Source organism: Neomonachus schauinslandi, chromosome 2 (genome assembly GCF_002201575.2).
Source record: "Neomonachus schauinslandi chromosome 2, ASM220157v2, whole genome shotgun sequence".
In the NCBI taxonomy this organism is placed as follows: Eukaryota; Metazoa; Chordata; class Mammalia; order Carnivora; family Phocidae; genus Neomonachus; species Neomonachus schauinslandi.
The window spans coordinates 99,918,195-99,931,457 of record NC_058404.1 but is presented as its reverse complement, the minus strand read 5'-3'; the positions used below and the strand labels follow the sequence as shown (position 1 = coordinate 99,931,457).

At 38.9% G+C, this 13,263-nt stretch overlaps 1 long non-coding RNA gene across 1 annotated transcript in view; it reads left to right on the top strand.

The window, feature by feature from the left end:
* LOC110573023 overlaps positions 1-13,263 on the top strand; it is a 180,136-nt gene that overhangs the window by 89,517 nt on the left and 77,356 nt on the right. Inside the window, exon 2 of the long non-coding RNA XR_002479892.1 lies at positions 10,798-10,875. This is a non-coding gene — a long non-coding RNA (uncharacterized LOC110573023). The remainder of the gene's footprint in view (positions 1-10,797; positions 10,876-13,263) is intronic.

Here is a 13,263-nt window from a genome sequence, read left to right as displayed (position 1 = left end):
AACAATAAATGTTGGAGAGGTTGTGGAGAAAGGGGAACCCTCTTACACTGTTGGTGGGAATGCAAGTTGGTACAGCCACTTTGGAAAACAGTGTGGAGTTTCCTCAAAAATTTAAAAATAGAGCTACCCTATGACCCAGCAATTGCACTACTGGGTATTTACCCCAAAGACACAGATGTAGTGAAAAGAAGGGCCATATGCACCCCAATGTTCATAGCAGCAATGTCCGCAATAGCCAAACTGTGGAAAGAGCCGAGATGCCCTTCAACAGATGAATGGATAAAGAAGAAGTGGTTAATATATACAATGGAATATTACTCAGCCATCAGAAAGGATGAATACCCAACTTTTACATCAACATGGATGGGACTGGAGGAGATTATGCAAGTGAAATAAGTCAAGCAGAGAAAGTCAATTATCATATGGTTTCACTTATTTGTGGAACATAAGGAATAGCATGGAGGACATTAGGAGAAGGAAGGGAGAAATGGGGGGGAATTGGAGGGAGAGATGAACCATGAGAGACTATGGACCTGAGAAACAAACAGGGTTTTAGAGGGGAGCGGGGAGGGGGGATTGGTTAGCCCGGTGATGGGTATTAAGGAGGGCGCGTACTGCATGGAGCACTGGGTGTTATACGCAAACAATGGATCGTGGATCACTACATCAAAAACCAATGATGTATTGTATGGTGACTAACATAACATAATAAAATTTAAAAAAAAAGAATACAGTTTTCCTTTTGATATTTCTTTAAGAGGTTGAATAAATAAATAAAGCATTTTGAAATTTTGATTGCTGGACTGTTTTCATCAAGATGATACTATATCGAGATATTATATAGTACCCTAGGTTTACTTGGGTAAAGCTTGGACGAGATGATTGTTAAAATCCTTCCTTTTTCTTAAGTCCTGTGGAGGTGTGAAGATCTTTAGATATATACCTTGGAGCTTGGAACTCACACAAGTACGAGAATCCATGTTATATTAACATTACTAATGACCCCCTATTTTTATGTCTGAGATAAATAGGCCATTCGCTCATAGACATAGGCTCCTCTTACATCTTCTTCCACTATTTGGTAATGGCTTCATATTTTCAGAATCCTAAACTGGACCTTAGTTAGGTTTATGCCAAAATTTGTCAGTACTGGCTGGCTTTGGTTACATTTCTGATCACTATTTTATTGGCATAATCTGGGCTAAACTAATGGAATGAGTGATTGAATAGTGTGGTAAATATGCTCAGAATATGCCTTTTCCTATAAGAGGTTGAAGTAAGAAATTAAAAGACCAAGTGGTGGTCAGAGGTGGGTGTGAATTAGGTAAATGGTGGTGGGTGGTAGTGGTGGTAAGGTTGCAGAGACTGCAGAAAGCAATGGGGTTCACATTTGGCCTGTCTGTCATACAGGGTGAAAAACCCTCAGGCTGTCTTATGGCTTATCATGACCCAGGCTCTATCTTTTAGCATACCTTTGACATGTGGTCTCCAGGGAGTCTGCTCTGCCTCTGGAATTTTGCCCAATAGGATTCTCGATGCCAACCAGATTTTGCCAATTAGATGCACTTTTGTGATATTTGGAAGAGAGGAAGTGAGGCAGAAGTCATTTTGCTACCTCTAATGGCAATCAAGGTCATGGAGACATGAATGCCAGGAGGAATTTTAAGAGGCTGGAATCGATTTTGGTGGGTCTACTGGTTTCTGAGATTGAAGTCGTTGGGCAGCCTACTGAAACTCTCTTTGACCTGTGTAACTTAAAGGTTGAAGCTGCAATAGTTGTGGAGCTGCATTCAGTGTCCTAGTGTTTGATCACCCATTTTATGAGTTATTGAGATGCAGCTGCTGAGGCTTTCTGATTTCTAGAGTACAGCCACTGTGATATGTTTTTGAATTCAATATTTCCAGAGGCAGACTCCTAACTCCTGATGTTTTAGACATTCCAATGATTTCAAAAGCAGCTCATTCCCTGAATTAAGTATTTTATTGTTACAATAACTGGAACATTTTTTGTTTCTTGGGTTGAACCTCCATGGATACAATATTTAATAGTAAGAGTGGGGTTATGGCATTAGGCCTTTAAAGACAAGAAATTGGTATTTGTTATCTGACCTGGCTGGATTTGAATGCATTTACTATCTGGTTGCCATTGGAAAATGAAATACTAGTAGTTCATAGCATATAGTGGCAAAAAAGCTACTTAAAATATCATTGTGATATCCTCAAACTAGGTATTATATTAAATGTGTGTTTTGTCTGACCAAGTATCTATTATTATGTTAAATCATTGGGATACTAATGAAAAATTCAAGATGAGGTAGGATAGTTGCCTCTGGCTGTGCTAGAGAATGTTGAAGAAAACAGTGGCAAGCTCTCGTTTCTAAATACTTAGCTCAAGAACCTGGGTCTAGGGATCTTCTTTGACTGCTCTAAATAAATCTGTTATCTTGTAGTTGAAAGGCTAGCGTAGCTGAGAAAAGGAATATGAGCCTGGGGGTTCCAATAGGAGAGGACTTCATATTCTTGCCAGATCTCTTATAAGAACATAAGCTATTAATAGGTAAAAGTGAAGCCTGAGACTTGAAATACGGCCTTTGGCGTAGATTGGAGTGAATCTTAATGCCTTGAATCACCACATCAGTCTGTGCTGCCCTAACGAGCAGTGGCATTCCTCCTTACCTGTCTGGTAAGGCTAGTGGTGCCTCATTTGAGGCAGGTAGCTCATGAAGGGTTGTCTGGTCCCCACATACTCTACCTCTATCACCCCTTGGTCTCTTTATACCTACAAATCCCAATATGACTTAGGGAGACAAGTACAGATATGACCAGGAATGAGATATTTATGTAACAAAATCATTCCAAAATTTAGGTAATATATGTCAGAGGAAATCTGGGGGAAAAGGCATGTGACAGAATATAATGATGCTAGAACAGAAAGGGAAGCACCTAATTTTCAGGCTCATTGCACTGATATGGGTTCACTTACTAGACATTCTGAATGCAAGGCAAGCTTGAGAATTTGGGGGCTGGTTCAAACTGTCTTAGTTAGTTGGCTTGAAACCTGAGTGTCCTTCTAAACTAAATGAAGTCAAGATGCCAGAAAATCCTTGGTAACAACTGATGAAGGGATCCAAAAATTTAGGAGTGGATTTATCATATATGACCCACTCACTCACTTCTTCACTGTATATCCTAAAGGGCCCGGAATATACTCTCTTTACCAGGCTTTGAGAAATAGGGCAGTGAGGGCCCATCATTGGGGCAGTGGCAGCAACAGCTCTGTAGTGGTTGCCATCCAGGAAGTAAGGCATGAGATAGTGCTACTGAAATGGTCCACCTGATTTCAAGGAGGAATGTGTGAAGGAATCAGGGCCATCAGGCAGGATAGTTACCAAACTTGGCAACAAGGTTGGAAAGAGTTCATGGGATGGTTTGATCTGCAGGGATCTTTGGCAGTGGTTATTTGATCCTGGACCCTACAGTATTGGAATAGATGAACTACTGTATACTGAAGTCCAATTTGGTTTATATAACTGCATGTATCTTAGGTCTGGCAGACAGGGACTGGTTCACTATACTTCACCACAATTCAAATTCAAACTCACGGCTCCTTATTCATTTCCATACCTGAAACAATCTGCCCTGAACCACTTTGTCCAGAGTCTCCTTTAATGAAAAGGGGGCTAGATAATCTTGAGGAATATTTCCTGATTTTTTGCATGTGCAGGATAGTCTGTTGTCTTTATACTTGATTGATAGTTTGAATGAAAAATCATAGGCTCACTTTCTTTCCTTGATGATTTTCTGGATGTAGCTACTCTGTCTTCTAGATGTGGTATAGCTACATCTTCACTATCTTCTACTATAAATGGGCTTCACTATTGTTTAGCTCTATCTTGCTTTTGCAAAGTATGCCAGATTGAATTTTTCTGTTATAAGTCACTTGGTATTTTTGCCTGAATTACCAATGCCTACTTTTTTTTTCTTTAAATTTTATTAGTTACTATCTACTTGTTGATAGTTATGAGCCAGTTTTTCTTGGGACACATTGTACTCCTTAGCATGTAGATTCAAATTCTCTTTCATTTCAGAAAGGTTTCTTGAATTATATTTAACAGTATCTGTGGTTCCATTATTTTAGTTTTCTTCCTTGGGATCTGAAAAATTTCTTTTCACTACTTTCCTTATGTATCATTTTCTTTCCTAATCCTGTTGATCTCTTCATTCTGCAATAATCTCATTTTTTCCTCCATTCCTTCCTTGAGCTGTAGGTTCATGTTGCATTTTCTCCAGTAGTTTCACTGTTCCTTGGGTTCTTGCATTTCATATCTATGGCTTTGCACTCTAGCATAACAGAAGCTCTTACTGCCTTGAGGTTTTCAAATTAATGGTGAAAATGTCTAGTCATGCTACTTGTCTCCTCAGTGACAAATTTTCCTGGAAACCGGTCTGTGTTTGTAATTTGTATTTTCTGCTCCTTTCCTCCTTTTCTGTGAAGTATTTTTGAGTTGATGTTGTGCATGTTCTTTTCTGATAACCTGTCTTTGGATGAGGTGAATTGTTCTGGGGTGAGCTCTCTGTAAGAGGCTCACACAGGGCAGTGGTCAGGGCTGGTTCTAGGATAATTGGAATCTGTATTATAGCTCAGGCTTTTGATTAGCCTTTACTTTTCTTATGGAGATGGGCAGCTATTTGGGGAGGACCCTTGGGTATGTGTCTGTTTCTTTCCAGTGCAGTTTTCCTTCTTCCTTCGCTACTTTCTGCAAATATGGCCTGTTTGTGTGGCTTCCCATTGGTCCCCTTCTCCTTTGCTTTTTGGAACCAGGCACAGGGAAATTCCCGAGACCAGGCAGAACACACGCTTGCAAAAATGGGATTTAGGTTTTGTACTGCAGTGTGCTCCTTGCCTCCGAGAAGACTACTTTCCTGGCTCTTTAAGTACCTCTAGAGTCCTTTTCGCAGGTTCTCCTCATTTTAACTTGTTGCACCCCCATTGCTTTCGGAAATCCTTTCCCATGTTTTGTGATTTGGGCTTTAACTATCTGCTCATGGTGCTAAAGTGGATTTTTTATTCTGAATCTCATTCTCTAAAAGTCAGCTTTGTATCTTTTTTTTTAAAAATATTTTATTTATTTATTTGAGAGAGAAAGAGAGGGAGAGTGGGAAGGAGTGGGGAGAGAATCTGAAGCAGACTCCACACTGAGCTGAGAGCTGGACATGGGCTCGATCCCATGACTGCTGTGAGATCATGACCTGAGCTGAAACCAAGAGTTGGATGCCTCACCGACTAAGCCACCCAGGCACCCCTCAGCTTTGTGTCTTAACTCAACGAGTGATCACCATGCATTCTCTATGTGCCAGGGGCTGGACATTTGGGACCTCTAAAGACAAATACCTTGCTTTTGAGGGCTTTTTAACATAGTGGGACATGAAAAGTAAATAACAACAAGCAAGCAAACAACAAAACCCAAACACCAAAAAAGGCAGAATGTGTTAAGTGTCAGAGTGGTTCAAAGGGGTAGTTTAGAACACACCTGGGGATCAGGAAAGGGTGGCAGTTATAACACCTTGATGTTGGGGGCATAGTACTCAGAATATGGTAGGAACTCAATAAATAATTAATAGGTCTAAAAGAAGGCTTTTTAAAAAAATATTTTATTTATTTATTTGAGAGAGAGAGAGGGAGGGAGAGAGAGAAGGAGCAGGGGGAGGGGCAGAGGGAGGGGCAGAGGGAGAGGGAGAAGCAAGTCTCCCCTCTGAGCAGGGAGCCTGATGCGGGGCTCGATCCCAGAACTCCGGGACCATGACCTGAGCCGAAGGCAGACACTTAACCGACTGAGCCACCCAGGCGCCCCAAGAAGGCTTATTTTTGACTGAATATAAAGATCGATAATAATCCTGCTCGTGGTGCAATTTTTGGAGGAAGCTGTACATAAATTTACAATTTTAAGATATTCTAATTTATGTAATTATTGTTCACCCTTCCTTTATCTAGATTTCTTCTGGATCAGGTTATCTGTCTCAGAGCTTATATTTTTTTCATTAACTCTGCTGCCTTTGAGGGAGACTTTGGAGAATTGACGATGGGTATAGAAGGGAGAACACTGTACATAAAACAAAGGACAGGAACAAAACCACATGAATGCAAAATCAGGGCACCATAGGAAATCAATCTGGAAATGCTGTGTAGGGCTACATAATTAAGGGCCTAAGATGCCAACCCAAAATACCATTTACTTTTTGGATAGAGGAATTTTGCTTCAAATTGGATTAAAAAAAAACTAGATGAATTTTTCATAGAATTCCCCATTTTCTGCATTTATCTGCATTATCTTGAAAGATAAGACACTAATTGTATTGATGTATTTGTCCAAAAATTGACACTGCGAAGTTTAGTTTTATAAAGTGCTAACTTTCTGATTGATAGAGGCAGAATATTTAGTCATTAACCGTTGGTAATTGGTGTCATTTGTCTTTTTATTCTTTCAGTTTTCATGATTACCTATCATTGATTGAAAATATTGTCTGATTTATGTTATGCTTCAATAAATGCTTCTCCTTTCCTTGTTCCTCTCCCTGCTTCACCCCTCCCCTTCCCTCTTCTTTACACCTCTTCCCTCATCTTTTCTTCTCTCTATTCAATTGATTATCAACCAATTAGTCATGGAGGCATATACTAGATGAAACATTCATGGCATTTTTTTTAATGAGGTGCTTGGATCTTTACCATTTTAGACACAAAGCAATATTTTTCATACCATATGATCTTTGAAGTGTTTATAATGCTTTCTTTTGGTAAAAAGGATTTGTTTACACATGTCATAAAATCAAACATTACTCTTGACTCACATAATCATAATCACCACCAGTACCACCGTAATAACAGTAACCTTTGGGTTGAATAGACCAATCAATTTTATGATCTGTTATAGTTGTCTTCCGACCTTCACTATCATGGTTTTTATGCATTCATGAAAAAAAAAGCAGAGAATAAGAGCTTAGTAGTTTACATGCTGTAAAAATTAAGAGGACATGATTTAGGATTAAAAGAGGTAATGATTTAATTTTGGAGTTGCTGAGCTGAGCTCTGGTGGTCTGGGAAGCTCTGGGGAGAATCCAGATATGGCAGTGACAGATTTGGGTTGAAATATTTTGTGAATGCAATAGCAGATGCACTTATGGAAGGCTTTTCAAATCAAGATGTTGCCTCACATGACCTTAGGATATGATGGCTCTCCCAAGGCTCTAGATTTGATGAGAAATTTTCTGTTTAGTCAAAACTTGAAAATTATTCCCCCCTTCACACATTACTTAAAGAGTTATTTAAAATTACATGGTTTGCAGAAACTATTAACAGGATAGAGAGAGAGAGAGAGAGAGAGAAAGAGAGAGATCTCTATATACATATATATATAGAGAGAGAGAGAGAGTCTTTAAGCCAGTAAAATCTATTTATAGTCTTTAGACAGCTTAAGTTAAGGTAAATATACTTTATGGAAATTTTCCTGGGCTATAAATATGGCTTATATGTCTCTATATCTTTGCTCCCACTGATGAACCTGAAATAGCAGTAATTGGGGCTTTTTGAGACTCTCTGGGATTTCAGTGTCTTCTACCAGGTTGTTTAAAGTCTATACCTTGGACATTTTCAAGGATTTACCCAGGCTTTACTAGCCAGAGTTAATATTAAAAGTTTGAAAATCTGTACTTGTGGTCTTTGATCTCTTGAATTCTTGATACTGAGGCACCATTGATTATCTTTGCACACTGAATATTTGCTTGTAATTTTTTTTCACTTTTAAGCACTGTTAATAAATAATATACAGCACATTCACGGCTACGTGTTAGTTGGTGCAATTTAGAATTAACCTCTAGGAAGTCTGCTATCTGATAACTATAATCAAATACCATGAAATATCTTCTATAATCTTTAAAAGTATGCAATAGATTATATCACTTGCAGAGATTTTACATCTCATCCTATGATACTCCTTAAATCTCTATTCAGAGATGGATTTAAAAAAAATGACAACTCCCGGGGCGCCTGGGTGGCTCAGTTGTTAAGCATCTGCCTTCGGCTCGGGTCATGGTCCCAGGGTCCTGGGATCGAGCCCCGCATGGGGCTCCCTGCTCAGCGGGAAGCCTGCTTCTCCCTCTCCCACTCCCCCTGCTTGTGTTCCCTCTCTCGCTGTGTCTCTCTCTGTCAAATAAATAAATAAATCTTTAAAAAAAAAATAAAAAATAAAAAAAAATAAAAAAATAAAAAAAATGACAACTCTTAAAGTTATAAATTTAAGTAGAAATTTTGATTACTTGAATAACGGGAGCTGCGCATTGACAATAACTATTCATTCTTTGTACCGGGATCTTAATTTGACATGATGGTATGTTTTAGCTTTGTTTGGATTTGCCGTCAAACCCTAAAAACATTAGCAAATGGTACCCACACTTTTAAATCATAAAAAGAAACCTAGATTTGTTTGCAGTTTTTTTAATCTGTTGTTAATAAACTTGAAAGAACACAGCCCTGTCTAATAAACACATCAAACTAATGGGTACCAGTGCAGTTCAGAAGAGTGTTTGTTGTTTGGTGTTTAGATTTCAGTCAGAATTAATCAACAATGGATGGGGCCTGCTGTATTTATTAGCAGCTCGAATCCCTGTGATTTAATGCCAGGTCCTTTTGACTCATTCCAGTGAATGCTGGCAAGGTTACAGCACTGATACGTACTTACATCCTCGGGTCTTAAAAAGCAAGAGAAAAAGAGAGCCTAAAATCAGACCACAGGATTGGCAAGAAGTTCCCGAGAGCCATTTTGAATTTAGCCCTATACAGTGAGCCTGTGAATAGGAAGCAATTGATTCAGGAACAGTGGAGCCTTTTTTGCTGGAAGAAGCCTTCAGCCGTGCAGATGGCTCGCTGGCATAATCCAGTCTGCCTTTGTCTTTCATTTTATATATTAGGCTACTTTCTTCTCACACTCTATATTGCTTTTATTTTCTCTTTTTACTCCAAGCCTCCAAATTTCGGGGGCAAGGAGAGGTTGCAGGGGTGTAGCGAGGGTGGTTGCACTCTATATGCACTATGTCCCGCAGATTTATGAGTCGCTAGGACATTGCTGGCAACGTGGCTTGCTTGTCACAGCGCTAGACTGTTCTTTGTACAAAAGTGTCGACTTTTGAATGAAGCCTCTGGAAACAGATGTAAAGATTAATCTTGAGAATGCATTTTTCTGAGGCTCCAAAAACGTGCCTTCCTTGTGCAATAGCCCTGGTTCTAGACATTTCTTTTTTTCAAAGTGATCTCATTTCTCAATTACAAAGACGGACATTCTTTACTGTTCATGTTCAGAACATTCCACAGCCCTTAGCCATTCCTTCTGCTTCCCATGTCTGGGTGCTGCCTTTCGAGAGCAAATTATTTGTGGAAAGACATTATTTATCTGGAAACTCTTCAGTGAAAACTTGATGGAGTCGTTGTTCCTCTAGGGACCATCTATCTCCCTTCGAAGATAAGATTTGCCGGGGCTCCCCTCCTACACCTTCCTATGGGAAGATAGCCGACTTTTGGCCTGATAAGTAGCTTCACATTGAGTGCTGTGTTGCCGTCTCCCGGATCTTTTCACGTCCTTCCCAGAAACAAATTTTTCTATCTTGCTCTAGGTCATATTGTTTTTTTTCTTCTTCTCTCATTTGGAGGCAAATTTTGAAGAACAAATATACACCCAAATGGGCAGTATTCCCATGTTAAATATTAGGATATATCTCAAAATGTTCTGAAACAAATCTCTATTTAAAAAAGAAAGAAACACTGAGAATGTTAATCACATACCTCTGTTTTTCTTCTGGAGCTCTTCAGTCCAGTGACATGCTTCCTTTCAGCAAATAGACTTTGTGGGAATGATGTGGGCTATCTTTTTTTTTTTTTTTTAAATTGTAAATGTTCCACACACAGAGAATAAATACCACAGACTCCACCACTTTGGAATGACTTGATTGTGAGTCAATGTCCTTGTTTCCCCTCCTCAAAAATTGTCTCTTCCATTTATATGGGAAACACATGTAGATAGTTCCTCCTTTCTTATCGTTAAACGATGTGTGTAATGCATTTCAGCTGGGGATTAAAAAGATCTGGTTCTTTAAAGATTTGTATACGATTGGCAAATGTCCTAACATATAGACTTTTTTTTGTTTGTTTTTTCCCCACCCTTGTAATCATTCTCTATATGCTCAGCACTTTCTTTTGTGGGGTACATTTATTTTGATACTGACATACTTAATTTTCGTAGGGTACCTCTTTTAGATTATGTATCTCAAGGGCATTGCTTATAAAGAGGAACCTGACTCTCAAGTGAAAATGTTTACATTTAAAGACCAAATGCAGACTTTTGGCAAAAGATGACAGAGGACATGTGTTTTCATCCCAGTTTACTCCTTGAAATAATACAAAATAACAATGGTGTAAAACAAGTAAGAAAGGCCATCTTAAAGGAAACTGGGCACACGCAAGCCAGGCCTGCCAAGTATAGCTGCGAGAAACAGTGACATTAGGACCAAACTGACAGGACCTTGGTCTGCTGGCACATACCTCTCTGACCCCTGATAATGACTGGCATGCTTTACAAGTTGGGTGCTAGGTCCTGAAAAGCCCAAGCCAAGGATCTCTTTCAGGAATGACAGGGTCTGGGGGTTTGGATTTGCTGCTGGAAGGTCGTCAAATTCAGGTTTACATGGCCGGGGAGGAGCAGGGTCAGGCTGTGTACCCAGACTGACTCAGATATCCCTTTTTCTCACAAGCAGGCTGATCACTAGGAAGAGGGAAGATGTTAGAAGGCAAACGGATTTGTTGGGGAATCGCAGCAGCTGAAGACTATCATGGTATGTAGGAGCCAGCTCATGGTCCGCTGCCTAGAGCCAATTTGTAAATTTTTGAAATTTTGCAAGTTGATCGTTAAACACAGTCATTAAATTATAAACTTACAGTAATGTTAAAAACAAAGGTAATAAGTACTCAAAACTCATGACTCCTTAATTACCATATTTTCTAACTACCTATGTCCTTGAGGTGTTTACATCGATTGCATTTGATTGGTGAAAATATTATATGAAAGTGCCCTTCCATGCATTTCCTCCCAATCCTGTGATCAGTGATGTCACATTGGTGGTTTGAAATCAGCCATCGTGGGAATATCATACCATGAAAACCTGCAAATGCTGGAGATTAGCACTTCACTTATTGTTTGTTTATTATTTGGACTTAAAGTGATAGAGAAAACATTAATAATGCTGATTCAAATGAACAGTGTCACATCTGCAGCACAAAAACTTGAGGAAGTATCCTTTTAGTGTTTGAATCTATTATTTGGTTCAGTGACTAAGCTGCTCAAGTCACCATTGAGAGCGTGAAGCTCCCAGATGTGCGTCTTCGCTGCTTCACTTTCATCTTACTTATTAACTAACTGCAAATATCATCCAACTTTTGTGTCAGAGCCACATTTGCTTGTCGGTCACAACTATAGGCTGGGTACAAATTTGGCAAAACTCAATAAAAGTGTTCTGGGAGAATCAATTGGCTATAGACTTTTATAATTATCTTTTTGTGAATATTTTGTAAATTGTGCTCTATACATCCTTTATATCAGTGAAACTCATAGTACACTTATTATGTGTATGTAAAATGCAGATATGTAAAAATGTATGTGGATGTAAAAATGCATACATTATTTTTAGGATAGTTTGTTAGGGAGTTATGGACGCCCACAGGTGCTTTGCAATGCCCCAGCAAGATAGCCCCCTAACTCCGTGTTGGGCACGGGGACAGAAAAATGGAGGTATAGCAACTTAAATGCAGGGAACATTGTAACTGGAGACATACCTGGGCCTGAAAATTATTGAGAAAGTACTTTGAGACAATATGTTTGAATTCAAGGTACTTGCCGTCCCAGTTTTCTCCTTGGCTCCTCTCACACCAGTCTCAATTGGTCCTGAAAGAACTCTCTTCATTCAAGGATGTCATTTTCTGGAAAGAGTGAACATGGGATCTATACACAGATATTGAACACAAAAGAAAGAGGAATAGGAGCTAATCCATGTGAAGTGGCAAGTAGAGAGTCCTCAAGTTATTATTATTATTTTTACGATGTAAGACAGATGACTAATTCACATCAGAGTAGGAATTATGCCCACAAGTAGAAAAAACCATTTCAAACATATAATTCTCCACATTATCAAGTAGATTAAAGACAATATTACTTTTGTGAAATGAAATGTCACAGAAGGGAAACAATAAATCCAAGAAGGGAAATTTGTGGAGGGAGGAAAGTATTGTCAGACAGTCTGAGAAGTTTAGACTCAGCGGAGCTGTTTGAGTCTATAGGACACAGACAGATCACCTCAGACATGAAAGAATGCAGGGAACAGAATACCCATGCGTCTTTCTTTAAAAAGACACATGATGATGAAATCTAAACTATACACACACACACACACACACACACACACACACACATTTTCCTTGACTTGAAATCAGAGAACATGGTCTCATTTCTAATGGTCTTTGAATATTAAAAATAAACTTATGTTGGGGCACAAAGAAAACCTCAATAAATTGTGCAAACTAGAAAAAGAAGGCATAATGTAGTCATAGATCACAATACACTGAAACTAGAAATTTATTACAGAAATAAAATAAAATCCCAACCATCTAGAATCAAAAGCAACAACAACAAGAAAGACAATTCTCAAATAAGTTTTAGGCTCAAGAGAAAATTCAGAACTGAAGTTACAGAGCATGTAGAAAATAACAATAATAAAACACTATATACAAGAATTTAGGTTCTAAAGCTGAAGTCATGCTCAGGAGAAGATTCATGGCTTTAAGCACAAATGACATGATCTTTTAAAGAATAAGTTAAGGGAAAAAAAACCCCAGCAAAACTATTTTTTAAGAAAGAGGAAGTAGAAGTTTAATAAAAATTACAACAAATATTAAGAAATTAGAATACAGAAAGATAGTAGAGCTAATACACAAATCAGTCTCCCAACAACACAGATAAATCACTAGTTAACCTCATTAAAGAGAAAAAGGAGATGATGCAAACACACAAAATTAGAAACCATGGGGCGCCTGGGTGGCTCAGTTGGTTAAGCGACTGCCTTCGGTTCAGGTCATGATCCTGGAGTCCCTGGATGGAGTCCAGCATCGGGCTCCCTGCTCGGCAGGGAGCCTGCTTTTCCCTCTGGCCCTCCCCCCTCTCATGTGCTCTC